This window comes from Pelophylax lessonae (genome assembly GCF_965119305.1).
Source record: "Pelophylax lessonae genome assembly, chromosome: 1".
Taxonomy (NCBI): Eukaryota; Metazoa; Chordata; class Amphibia; order Anura; family Ranidae; genus Pelophylax; species Pelophylax lessonae.
Genome location: NC_138768.1, coordinates 717,576,600 through 717,588,638, shown reverse-complemented (window position 1 = coordinate 717,588,638; position 12,039 = coordinate 717,576,600). Strand labels below are relative to the sequence as shown.

Below are 12,039 nucleotides of genomic sequence, written 5' to 3'. Positions count from 1 at the left end.
TGACATGGGTGGGATGATGCTCAAGAAAGTTTTAATCAGAGAAGGGAATTACAGAATGAACAGTTTTTCTTTCTAACTCAGTTGTAAGGGAACCCAGATCCATTTGGTAGTGCCTCTCATCCTAAAGCCTTTTTGAATTAACTTTACAATCCAGGATGCAAGTGTTGTAGACAATGCTTCTTTCCCTCTGTTTTTGCCCTACGGAATGACAGACAGCATGTTTGATGATCTGAAGGTTTCAAGGTAAGGCCCATAAGACTCTGGCAGTGTCTAGTCCTGTAAGGAACCTTTTTGAGGATCTGTAAAGGTTAGCAGGGCCCAGGGTTCAGCCAAATGCATAGAAGGTACAACCAGTGGTGGGATTCAAAAATTTTAGTAACCAGTTCCGACTTTCAATGCAAAGTGACCAGCGTGCCCCCTTTCAATGCAGAATGACCAGCGTGCCCCCTTTCAATGCACAGTGACCAGCGTGCCCCCTTTCAATGCACAGTGACCAGCGTGCCCCCTTTCAATGCGGGGTGAGAAGAACGCAACCAAAAAAAAAAAAAAACAGGTAACGTTTTTCCAAAGGCTAAACATAGCCAACTGGGTAACAGAGCTCACCCAGGAACCACAGGAGCTTACCCATAGAAAGCAAATATAAACCCCTGAAAGAGAAAAGCAAGTCTCTTTAAAAAGCAGCCTGCAAAACCTTGCGGCCAAAGGATGGATCCGAAGATGCCAACAAATCTACCTTGTAGAATTTTGAAAAAGTATTCACGGACGACCAAGTCGCCGCCTTACACACTTGAGTAACAGAGGCCTGATGAGGAAAAACCCAAAAGGCACTCAGAGCTCTGGTAGGACGCACTGTCAAAGGTAAAGGAGGAACCTGACCCTTCAATGAATAAACCTGTACAACCATCTGCCTAATCCATCTGGACATAGTCGCAGAAGATGCAGCCAAACCCTTACGAGATCCCTCAGTAAGGACAAAAAAAAATGTCTGATTTCCTAAAGGACTCCGTAGCCAACCGTAAACCCCTGATTGCCTGAACCACATCCAGAGAGTGCAAGGCAATTTCCTTGGGATGCTTAGGCTTAAGACAGAGTGAAGGCAAGACAATGTCTGCATTGAAATGGAAATAAGACACCACTGCAGGAAAAAAAAACGGATTAGGTCGGAGATCCACTCTAGCTCTGTGGACGACCAAATAAGGCGGACAGGAAATCGCCGCCAACTCAGATACTCTGCGAGCAGAGGTAATAGCCACCTAAAGGCAACCTTCTGATATAACAAAGGCAGAGATATGTCCCTATTGTAACGGACCGTTTCAGCAGACAAGGGGTTAAAATCCGTTTAGGCGATATGCCCCTTTCTGAGAGACAGGCACAGCTACTTGCAGGACACCAAACTCCCGAACTGGATACAAAATAGCACTCCAACCTGGAACCTCACGAATAGCTGCTAGCAGACGAACAGGAAAAGCATACATCAGCTTACACTCCTAGCAATCAGTCTCCAACAGCATACAGTGAATCCCCCCAAGAACGAGACAAAGCTCCGAGTTGAGGGTAAAACAGGAACAACAACAACATTTATTGGAAGAACACAGCACACTTTTATACAGAAATTGGAACATCCTTCCCCCAACAACCGCTTTCCCATTGGTCAATTGCACAGTACCTGCAGTTCCCTATAAGGTCCTCTCCTAGCCATGCAAATGAGGGCTTGAAAATGAGTCAGCAGTGATTGGTCAAATAGATTGACCAGAAGGACTGCTATGCAAATGAGGACTTGAAACTGAGTCAACAGGGATTGGTCAGATAGCTTTGACCAATGCAAGGAGACAGAAGCCCCAGGGGGCAATCAATGTACACAATAGTCAGACACCGAACAATGGTTCCCTATCGAGCCCTCAATACACATTACTCTGAGTGTCAATACATCCCTTAGTAGACAACAGGTGAGGTCATTAGCACACCTGACAATAGCTGAATGGAAAGCCACCTCAGACCAAAAGCAACATTTTCATAACTTCTAAAATATGCATCACATTCAAATAAAACTTACATTTTCAGAATCAGCATACTTCAAATGCAAACATAACCAAAAATCATAGAAATCCCTTCAGGGGTTCAAAAGTTAGACGGAAGTCCTTTTCTGACCGACCGCAGGCACATTTTCATGCCCAAAACAGTTCCATGGATTTGGGCTATGCGGTCGGTCTATTTCCCCATAGAGATGAATGGACTTCGAATGTCGAAGTACATTTGAATGGTCCACATGTACGAACAGCCCAGTTCGTACAACTAACCATTGTCAATGGGGCCGCGTTCGTTTGAATTAAAATGGCCGCTGCCGCGTGTTCGTTAGTTGCATGGCGTTCACTTCGACTACTTCGGCACTTCGGCGGTCCGAAGTGCCAATACAAAACTGCAGGTCTTTTCCTTAAAGGGCCAGAAGCATAGAAATACAGGCCCTATATGCCCAAATACAGTCTTAAAGGGGTAAAAGCCCCTAGGTCCATAGTCATATTGCAGGAGGCGAGCAACCAGGCTCCTCCAATGCCCAGTGGCGAGGTTGGTCTCGTCACATTTCTCCCCTTTTCCAAACAGACTAACCGGGTATCTGACCTTCTGCCGGTCAGTGCCTGTGTTAGTCCAGCAGCCCACCCACAAAACAGAAACAGCAGTACAGCCCACCCACAATAAATGGTTACTACACCTGAGTAGCGGAGAATCTTGTCCAGGTCCAGGTGCCTCACCACGGCTGTGTGAGAGACTGGCAGACTGCCTTGGTGGGTTGCTGAGTGGGCAGAGACCAGCGGTACTCTGCCCTGGTGCCAGCGCTACCACAGAAGTAGCCTGGTTGGAGACGGGTTGTTGGAGTGGGAGACCGACTGTCTCCCCTTTAGATACACCACCAGGCTGCTGTGGGGGAAGACCGACTGTCTTCCCTTTGGCTAAACAGCCCTGTTGCTGGGGGTGAGGACCGACTGTCCCTACCCCCTGTGCTGTGAGTGCAGAGACCACGGTCCCATCTGCACTGTTGGGGGGCTTACTGTCTCCCCCTGGTACGTTGAGCTGCTGCTGTGGGATGGAGACTGGGCTCCCAATTCCGAATAGCTCAATCTGCCGGTGAGGGACAGGACCAACTGTGTCTGCCCCCTGTAACTCAATCTGCCGCTGAGGGATGGAGACTGCTCTCCCAATTCCCTGGATATCACTCTGCCAATGGGGAGAGGGGGTAACAAGCTCCTCTCCCAAATATACTTCCAGCCCCTGGGGAGGGAGACCGACTGTCTCTGCTCCCAATACAGTGTCCTGTTGCTGGGGAAAGGAGACTGGGCTCTCTGTTCCCTGCAGGACACTCTGCTGCTGTGGGATGGAGACTGAGCTCCCAATTCCCAACAAATCAATCTGCTGCTGGGTGACAGGACTGACTGTCTCTGCCCCCTGTAACTCAGCCTGCCGCTGGAGAATGGAGACTGGGCTACCAATTCGCAATAAATCAGGCTGCCGCTGGGGAATGGAGACTGGGTTCTCCTTTTCCCTTAACTGTACCTGCCGCTGGAGTTCCTCCCAACATGCCATCTGGCCCTCTCTCTCTGCCCTGTCTAGCAGAGTCCCGAACACTAAGTTCCTCACGAACCGCTTGGATCTCTCCAGTGGATTGGGTCCGAAGAAGTTGAGCCGTAACCACACCATACGGTCATATTCTCTCAGAGAGTATCTGTACTCCACTGCTGGTTCCATCCTGTTGCTTTAAGGGTCGCTGTACTGAGACATGCGTTGCCCCCAACTTGTAAATCCACGGAATGGTGCCTCCTGTAGCTGTCCTTCTGGCTGTGAGAACGATTACATTTTCAGAATCAGCATACTTCAAATGCAAACATAACCAAAAATCATAGAAATCCCTTCAGGGGTTCAAAAGTTAGACGGAAGTCCTTTTCTGACCGACCGCAGGCACATTTTCATGCCCAAAACAGTTCCATGGATTTGGGCTATGCGGTCGGTCTATTTCCCCATAGAGATGAATGGACTTCGAATGTCGAAGTACATTTGAATGGTCCACATGTACGAACGGCCCAGTTCGTACAACTAACCATTGTCAATGAGGCCGCGTTCCTTTGAATTAAAATGGCCGCTGCCGCGTGTTCATTAGTCGCATGGCGTTCACTTCGACTACTTCGGCACTTCGGCGGTCCGAAGTGCCAATACAAAACTGCAGGTCTTTTCCTTAAAGGGCCAGAAGCATAGAAATACAGGCCATATATGCCCAAATACAGTCTTAAAGGGGTAAAAGCCCCTAGGTCCATAGTCATATTGCAGGAGGCGAGCAACCAGGCTCCTCCAATGCCCAGTGGCGAGGTTGGTCTCGTCACACCTATATTCTCAAAAAATATGCTTTTGAAGAATAGACAAAACCAAAGTCAAACCCCACGGAAGCAAGGGGGATCGTCTCGGAGGAGCCATATGACACACCCCTTGAAGAAAAGTGCAAATCAAGGTATTAACAGCCAACGGACGTTGGAAGTACAGAACAAAGCCGACACTTGGCCTTTGATCGTGCCCAAGGCCAACCATTGCTCAACTGTTTTCTGCAAAGCTAAGACCCTAGCCACTGAAAAAAAAAGGCAAGGGTTCAAATTTGTGATTCACACCATGAAATATACATCTTCCACGTGCAATGATAAATCTTTCTGTAAGTTACTGTTCTAGCCATTAGCAGGGTAGGAAGCACAGACTCAGAGAGAGCGCCATCTCCCAGCACCTGGCCTTCAACAGCCATGCCATTAACCCCTTCCGTACCGCGTCATGTAAAAAGACGTCGGCACAAATCCTTTCTCGATCCGGGCGGACGTCATATGACGGCGCCCGGATCTCCCCGCTACTGCGCACGGCGATCGGGGGTGAGGCTCGTCCCTCGGACTGAGCCCAACCCCGATCAAGGTAAACAGCCAATGAAATTGGCTGTTTACCACGTGATCGGCTGTGTCAATCACAGCCGATCACATGAGCGGCTCCAGCGCGAGCCGCTCGTTCCTTCCTTAATGCGCGCCCCCGGGGGCGCGCAGCGCGGCGATCGGGGACGAGGCTCGTCCCTCGGACAGAGCCCATCCCCGATCTAGGTAAAGAGCCAATGAAATTGGCTCTTTACCACGTGACCGGCTGTGTCCAATCACAGCCGGTCACAAATGTCATCAGAGAACACGGTAACTAGCTGTCACCGTGTTCTCCTCCTCACACACTGATCCTGTGTGAGGAGGAGATTGTGGTAACAGCTAGTTACCAAGTACAGTGCACCCCAAACACACTGATTGCCCCCCCCCAATAAAAAGCACCTGTCACTAGCCCATCAAAGTACCCGAGTACCTATCACCAGCCCATCAGGTACTCTGATGACAGGTACTCGGGTACTCTGATGGGCTGATGACAGGTACTCTGATGGGCTGGTGACAGGTACTCGGGTACTCTGATGATGGGTACTCGGGTACTCTGATGACAGGTACTCGGGTACTCTGATGATGGGAACTCGGGTACTCTGATGACAGGTACTCGGGTACTCTGATGACAGGTACTCGGGTACTCTGATGACAGGTACTCGGGTACGCTGATGACGGGTACTCGGGTACTCTGATGACGGGTACTCGGGTACTCTGATGACGGGTACTCGGTGTAACGCTCCTGCGTTTTTATTGTAAGCTGGATTTGCAGCTGCAGAATCTCCACTCAGTAGTCTGTAACGCTCCTGCGTTTTTGTAGTAGGCTGGATTTGCAGCTGCAGAATCTCCACTCAGTAGTCATGTAGAGATGTGTTGAATAACCAGATCCAACTCTCCAGACTCATCATTGTGGGCTTGTCAGCTTCAGCATACAGATATACACACTCAATAAGATGTTCCTGGAGTGATAGGATGTATATAACAGTATGAAGATGATGTGCTGAAGGGACAGGTGTGAACAGTGACAGAGATGGCAAGCACTTGATAGAAATGTTCAGGAGAGTATTAGATGGTATTAGGTAGAATTCAGATAGGTTAGTAATCGAGTATGGTAACAGGTGGTAAGGACAGCAGATGACAAATACAGGATAGACTAACCCAGTGCAAGGATAGATGGTAGTAGACTCAAGAGCTAGCAATCTATGTAACAGTGCAGATGATAGAATTAGTATGCATAGATAGTAACAGTCCTTATGTGCAGAGGTAGATAGTGTAAGTAAGGTTATGGAGGATTCCCCTGTGGGGTACTTATCACTAGTAAAGTTAGTAGTAGCAGGGTCCAGTAGTAAGGGAGTGATCCAGTAGCGAGATACAGGGATCGGTAGCGAGGTTCCGGTCTGTTTCCAAGTAAAAGGGAATAGCTGGAGGTTCCGGTAGCAAGGTAAGCTTGTAAGCATGTGGACACACGGCAGGTTGAACGAACGATGTGAGAGAGAACGCCGGCGGTTGAAATAGCCGCTCTGCGGCGCTCGGCGATGACGTCATCCGTCTTAAAGGTGTATGCGTACCACCTAATTAGAAAGGTGGGACGCATATTTGAAAGAAAAGTGGAAAATAAGGGTACCAGAGGTACCAGAATCTTACATAGTCATGTAGAGATGTGTTGGAATACCAGATCCAACTCTCCAGACTCATCACTGTGGGCCTGTCTGCTTCAGCATACAGATATACACACACTCAATAAGATGTTCCTGGAGTGATAGGATGTATATGACAGTATGGAGGTGATGTGCTGAAGGGACAGGTGTGAGCAGTGACAGTAATGGTAAGCACTTGATAGAAATGTTCAGGAGAGTAGTGGATGGTAATAGGTAGAATGCAGATAGGTTAGTAATCATGTATGGTAACAGGTGGTAAGGACAGCAGATGACATAGACAGGATAGACTAACCCAGTGCAAGGATAGATGGTAGTAGACTCAAGAGCTAGCGATCTATGTAACAGTGCAGATGGTAGAATTAGTATGCATAGATAGTAACAGTCCTTAATGTGCAGAAGATGATAGTGTAAGTTAGTATGGAGGATTCCCCTGTGGGGTACTTATCACTAGTAAGGTTTAGTAAGTAGAGGGGTCCAGTAGTGAGGGAGTGATCCGGTAGTGAGATACGGGATCAGATGCGAGGTTCCGGTCTGTTCCAGGTAAAGGCAAATAGCTGGAGGTTCCGACAGCAAGACAAGGCTTGTGAGCATGTAGACACACATTGAACGAACAACGTGAGAGAGAATGCTGGCGATTGAAATAGCCGCTCAGCGGCGCTCAGCGATGACGTCATCCGTCTTAAAGGTGTATGCGTTCCACCTAACTAGAAAGGTGGGACGCAATGTTTTGAAAGGAAAATGGTAAATAAGGGTACCAAAGGTACCAGAATCTTACAGTACCCCCCCTTAAGGCCGGCTCCGGAAGGCCTATAGCACTGGTTTCTCCGGGTATTTCGAGTGAAACCTTCGTATAAGCCTAGGTGCGTGAACATCAGAGGTATCCAACCAGGTGTCGTCTTGGGGTCCATAGTTCTTCCATCTTATGAGATATTGGAGTCTTCCTCTGTGGATACGAGAATCCAAAATCTCCTTAATCTCATATTCTTCTCCGCCTTCAACTTGTACTGGAGGTGGAGGCAAGATGGTAGGCCTTATTCCTTGGTTAGGAACATGTGGCTTCAGTAGCGACACATGAAAGATGGGATGTATTTTGAGATCTGCCGGTAAGGTGAGTTGCACTGCAGCTTTTCCAATGAGTTTCTCAATTGGGAAGGGTCCCAGAAATAAAGGTCCAAGCTTTTTGCTAGGGATCTTTAATCTTAAATTTTTTGTCGATAGCCAAACGAGGTCCCCAATAGCATATTGCGGAGAAGGTCTTCTACGAAGGTCGTAGTACCTTTTTTGTTGACTATGAGCGTGTGTGATGGTGGTATTAAGTTAACCCAGAGAGTCTTTTATTTGGGTAAGATAATCCGAGGCTACTGGGTTACTTGATGGTAGAATGCGTGGTGGAAGAAGTGTGGGATGAAATACCTTAGTTCAAGTAGAACGGACTTTGCTTAGTAGTACTGTGGGTTGCGTTGTTATAAGCAAATTCCGCCAGAGGGAGGAGGTCCACCCAATCATCCTGTAGGTATGATGTGTAGCAACGCAGATATTGTTCTATACACTGGTTGACTCTTTCAGTCTGTCCGTTGGTCTGAGGGTGGTAGGGAGAAGTGAGCTTTCGCTCAATCCGTAGTATTTGACATAGAGCTTGCCAAAATTTGGAGATGAACTGTGAACCACGGTCGGATAAAAGAGTCTTTGGAATTCCATGTAACTTGAACACATGTTTCATTAGTAGTTCTGCTGTTTGTTTAGATGAAGGTAGTCTGCGAATAGCAATGAAATGTGCCATCTTTGTCAGATGGTCCACTGACACTAGAATGGTATTAAATCCTTTGGAAGGTGGTAGTTCTACTATAAAGTCTAAGAGTTTGTCGTTGTAATAGAGGAAGCCTTCTGCATCAGTACTTAGTTGTGGTGGAGGTGAATTCAATCTTATACTGTGCAAAATCTCTTCCTTCAGGGAACGAACAACACCAATAATACGTTCATAGGGTATTATAGGAATAGAAGGGATTTCGGCGCAGTTATCTTCGGTTAATCGTGATAGCGCATCTGCTTTTTTATTTTTGTCTGCAGGCGTGTAGGTCACTAGAAAGTTAAATCTTAGGAAGAATAATGACCATCGTACCTGCCGGTGGGAAAGAGTTTTGTTAGTCTGGAGGTATTGAAGGTTTTTATGATCTGTATATATGAGTATTGGTAATTGGGGTACCTTCAAGTAGATGTCGCCAATTCTCCAGTGCCAGTTTTATGGCAAGCAACTCCTTTTCACCCACTGGGTAATTCACCTCTGGGCTGCTTAGTGATTTTGAGAAGATAGCAACTGGGTGGAGTGGTGAAGTATTTGTTGGTCGTTGGGAGAGAACTGCTCCTACTGCCATATTTGGCGCATCTACCTCCAGAATATATTGGAGGGATGGGTCTGGATGGTGTAGTATGGGAGCAGAAGTAAAGCTTGATTTTAACAAGCGGAAAGCTCCATTTGCTTCTTCTGACCATTTTAATGGTTTCTTTATACTTGTAAGTTGTGTGAGAGGTCTCACAATAGCAGAGAAGTTCTTGATGAACTTCCTATAGAAGTTTGAAAATCCAAGGAATCGCTGCAATGCCTTACGAGTTGTTGGTATTGGCCAATCCAGAATACTGGATATCTTGCTCATATCCATCTTGATTCCGGTTTTGGATATGATGTATCCTAAGAATAATATTTCTTCTTTATGGAATAGGCATTTTTTTAATTTCACGTATAGATTGTGTGCGAGTAATCTGGATAAAACAAGTCTTACATGTTTTATATGTTCAGACAGAGATCGAGAATAGATAAGTATATCGTCCAGATATACCACAACACAGACATCAAGTAAGTCTCTAAAGATGTCGTTTATGAACCTTTGAAAAGCTGCGGGAGCATTACACAACCCGAATGGCATCACAAGATATTCGAATAATCCGTATCTGGTTCTGAATGCTGTTTTCCACTCATCTCCGTCACGGATTCGGATTAGGTTGTATGCCCCTTTTAGGTCTAATTTAGAGAAGTAAGTAGCCCCACGCACTTGTTCAATGAGTTCAGGGATGAGCGGTAAAGGATAGCGATCCTTTATTATAATGGTATTTAATTGCCTATAATCGATAATAGGCCTAAGACTTAAATCCTTATTGCGGACAAAGAAAAGTCCTGCAGCTGTGGAAGAAGTAGAGGGTCTGATGAACCCTTTTGTCAAATTCTCATCCAAGTATTCCTTGAGATTAGAGAGTTCATCCTGTGAAAGAGGATAAACATGACCGAAAGGCAATTTGCTGTTAGGGAGTAGATCAATAGTGAAATCATAATCCCTATGGGGAGGCAACACTTGAGCATTTTTCTCAAGGAATACTTCAGACAGATCCTGATAGCATAGTGGTGCAATCTCGTCTGACACCACAGACAGGATCTTTCCATAAGATGGGAGGTTACACGTAATCTCACAATAGTGAGAAGGGAAAGTTAAAGTCCGTCTTTTCCAATCTATGATTGGTTGATGTGTGTGTAACCAGGGGAGTCCCAAAATAATGGGAAAATGGGGTGAAGATAGTATATCAAAGGAGGTGGTCTCCATATGAGACTCGTTAGCAGTAACAAGGAGTGCTTGTGTCTGATTGGTGATTGGACCAGAAGATAGCGGGATACCGTTAATGAAACTAACAGAAACAGGTTTAGGTTTTGAAATAATAGGTATTTTATTTAAGGTAACAAAACGTGTATCGATATAGTTCCCACAAGATCCTGTGTCGATCATAGCCTTGGTAGTAATCCTAGTCTGGTCCCACTGTAATGTTAAATGAACAAAGAGATAAGGTTTAGAAAAGGAAGTCGTTAATCCCCCTAGCAAGAAATGTGAACACTCACCCTCTTTTTTGCGGACAAGGGGACAGACGCTTATCGAATGATCCGGGGATGCGCAGTACATGCAGAGATTACTGGATCTTCTCCTGACTCGTTCAGTAGTTGATAAAGGTGGGCGTATGGTTCCTACCTCCATAGGGGTAGGGTCAACGGCCGAAATCCGAGAAGGACTAGACAATGGCATTCCCATTTTCTCAGCCTTTCTTTCTCGCAGTCGCCTGTCAATGTTGATACTGAGTTGTATTAAGGCATCCAAAGTGCCAGGTAAATCCGCTCGGGCGAGCTCGTCTTTAACGGCTTCTGACAACCCGAGTCGGAACTGAGTTCGCAGAGATGTATCATTCCACCCTGAATCAAGGGTCCATCTTTTGAACTCTGCTACAAAGTCTTCTACAGGTCTCCTTCCTTGTTTTAAAGCCCTCAATTGGATATCAGCAGTACTCTGCCTATTGGGGTCATCATATAAACTAGCGAGTTCCGCTAGGAATAAAGGATAGGAGTTGAGAAGCTGATCATTTTTCTCAAAGAGAGAGTCTGCCCAGGCCCGTGGATCACCCGTTAAGTATGAAATGACGGTACAGACTTTAATTTGATCAGTAGGGTAAGTACGAGGTTTTAGCAAAAAAAACAATTGACATGCGTTTTTGAATTCACTAAATTTTTTCCGATCACCTGTAAACACTAGAGGAGGGTTTATTTTGGGTTCAGGGGGCTGAGCAGCAGTAAGCTGGAAAAGACGGGTTACCTGCTGTCTCAGAGTCTGATTGTCTTCTTTTACTTCAGTAAGAGCAAGTATTAATGCATTTACTTGTTGTGTTAATTGTGTCACTTGAGTGGGTAATTCTGCTGAATCCATTTTTTTTTTTTTTATGGTTCGTTCAATCTGTAACGCTCCTGCGTTTTTATTGTAAGCTGGATTTGCAGCTGCAGAATCTCCACTCAGTAGTCATGTAGAGATGTGTTGGAATACCAGATCCAACTCTCCAGACTCATCACTGTGGGCCTGTCTGCTTCAGCATACAGATATACACACACTCAATAAGATGTTCCTGGAGTGATAGGATGTATATGACAGTATGGAGGTGATGTGCTGAAGGGACAGGTGTGAGCAGTGACAGTAATGGTAAGCACTTGATAGTAATGTTCAGGAGAGTAGTGGATGGTAATAGGTAGAATGCAGATAGGTTAGTAATCATGTATGGTAACAGGTGGTAAGGACAGCAGATGACATAGACAGGATAGACTAACCCAGTGCAAGGATAGATGGTAGTAGACTCAAGAGCTAGCAATCTATGTAACAGTGCAGATGGTAGAATTAGTATGCATAGATAGTAACAGTCCTTAATGTGCAGAAGATGATAGTGTAAGTTAGTATGGAGGATTCCCCTGTGGGGTACTTATCACTAGTAAGGTTTAGTAAGTAGAGGGGTCCAGTAGTGAGGGAGTGATCCGGTAGCGAGATACGGGATCAGATGCGAGGTTCCGGTCTGTTCCAGGTAAAGGCAAATAGCTGGAGGTTCCGACAGCAAGACAAGGCTTGTGAGCATGTAGACACACATTGAACGAACAACGTGAG

General features: G+C 46.1%; 1 protein-coding gene across 1 annotated transcript in view; it reads left to right on the top strand.

The window, feature by feature from the left end:
- The window catches only part of LOC309563088 (caspase-7-like), an 80,543-nt gene that overhangs the window by 56,769 nt on the left and 11,735 nt on the right, over positions 1–12,039 (top strand). The window lies entirely within an intron of this gene.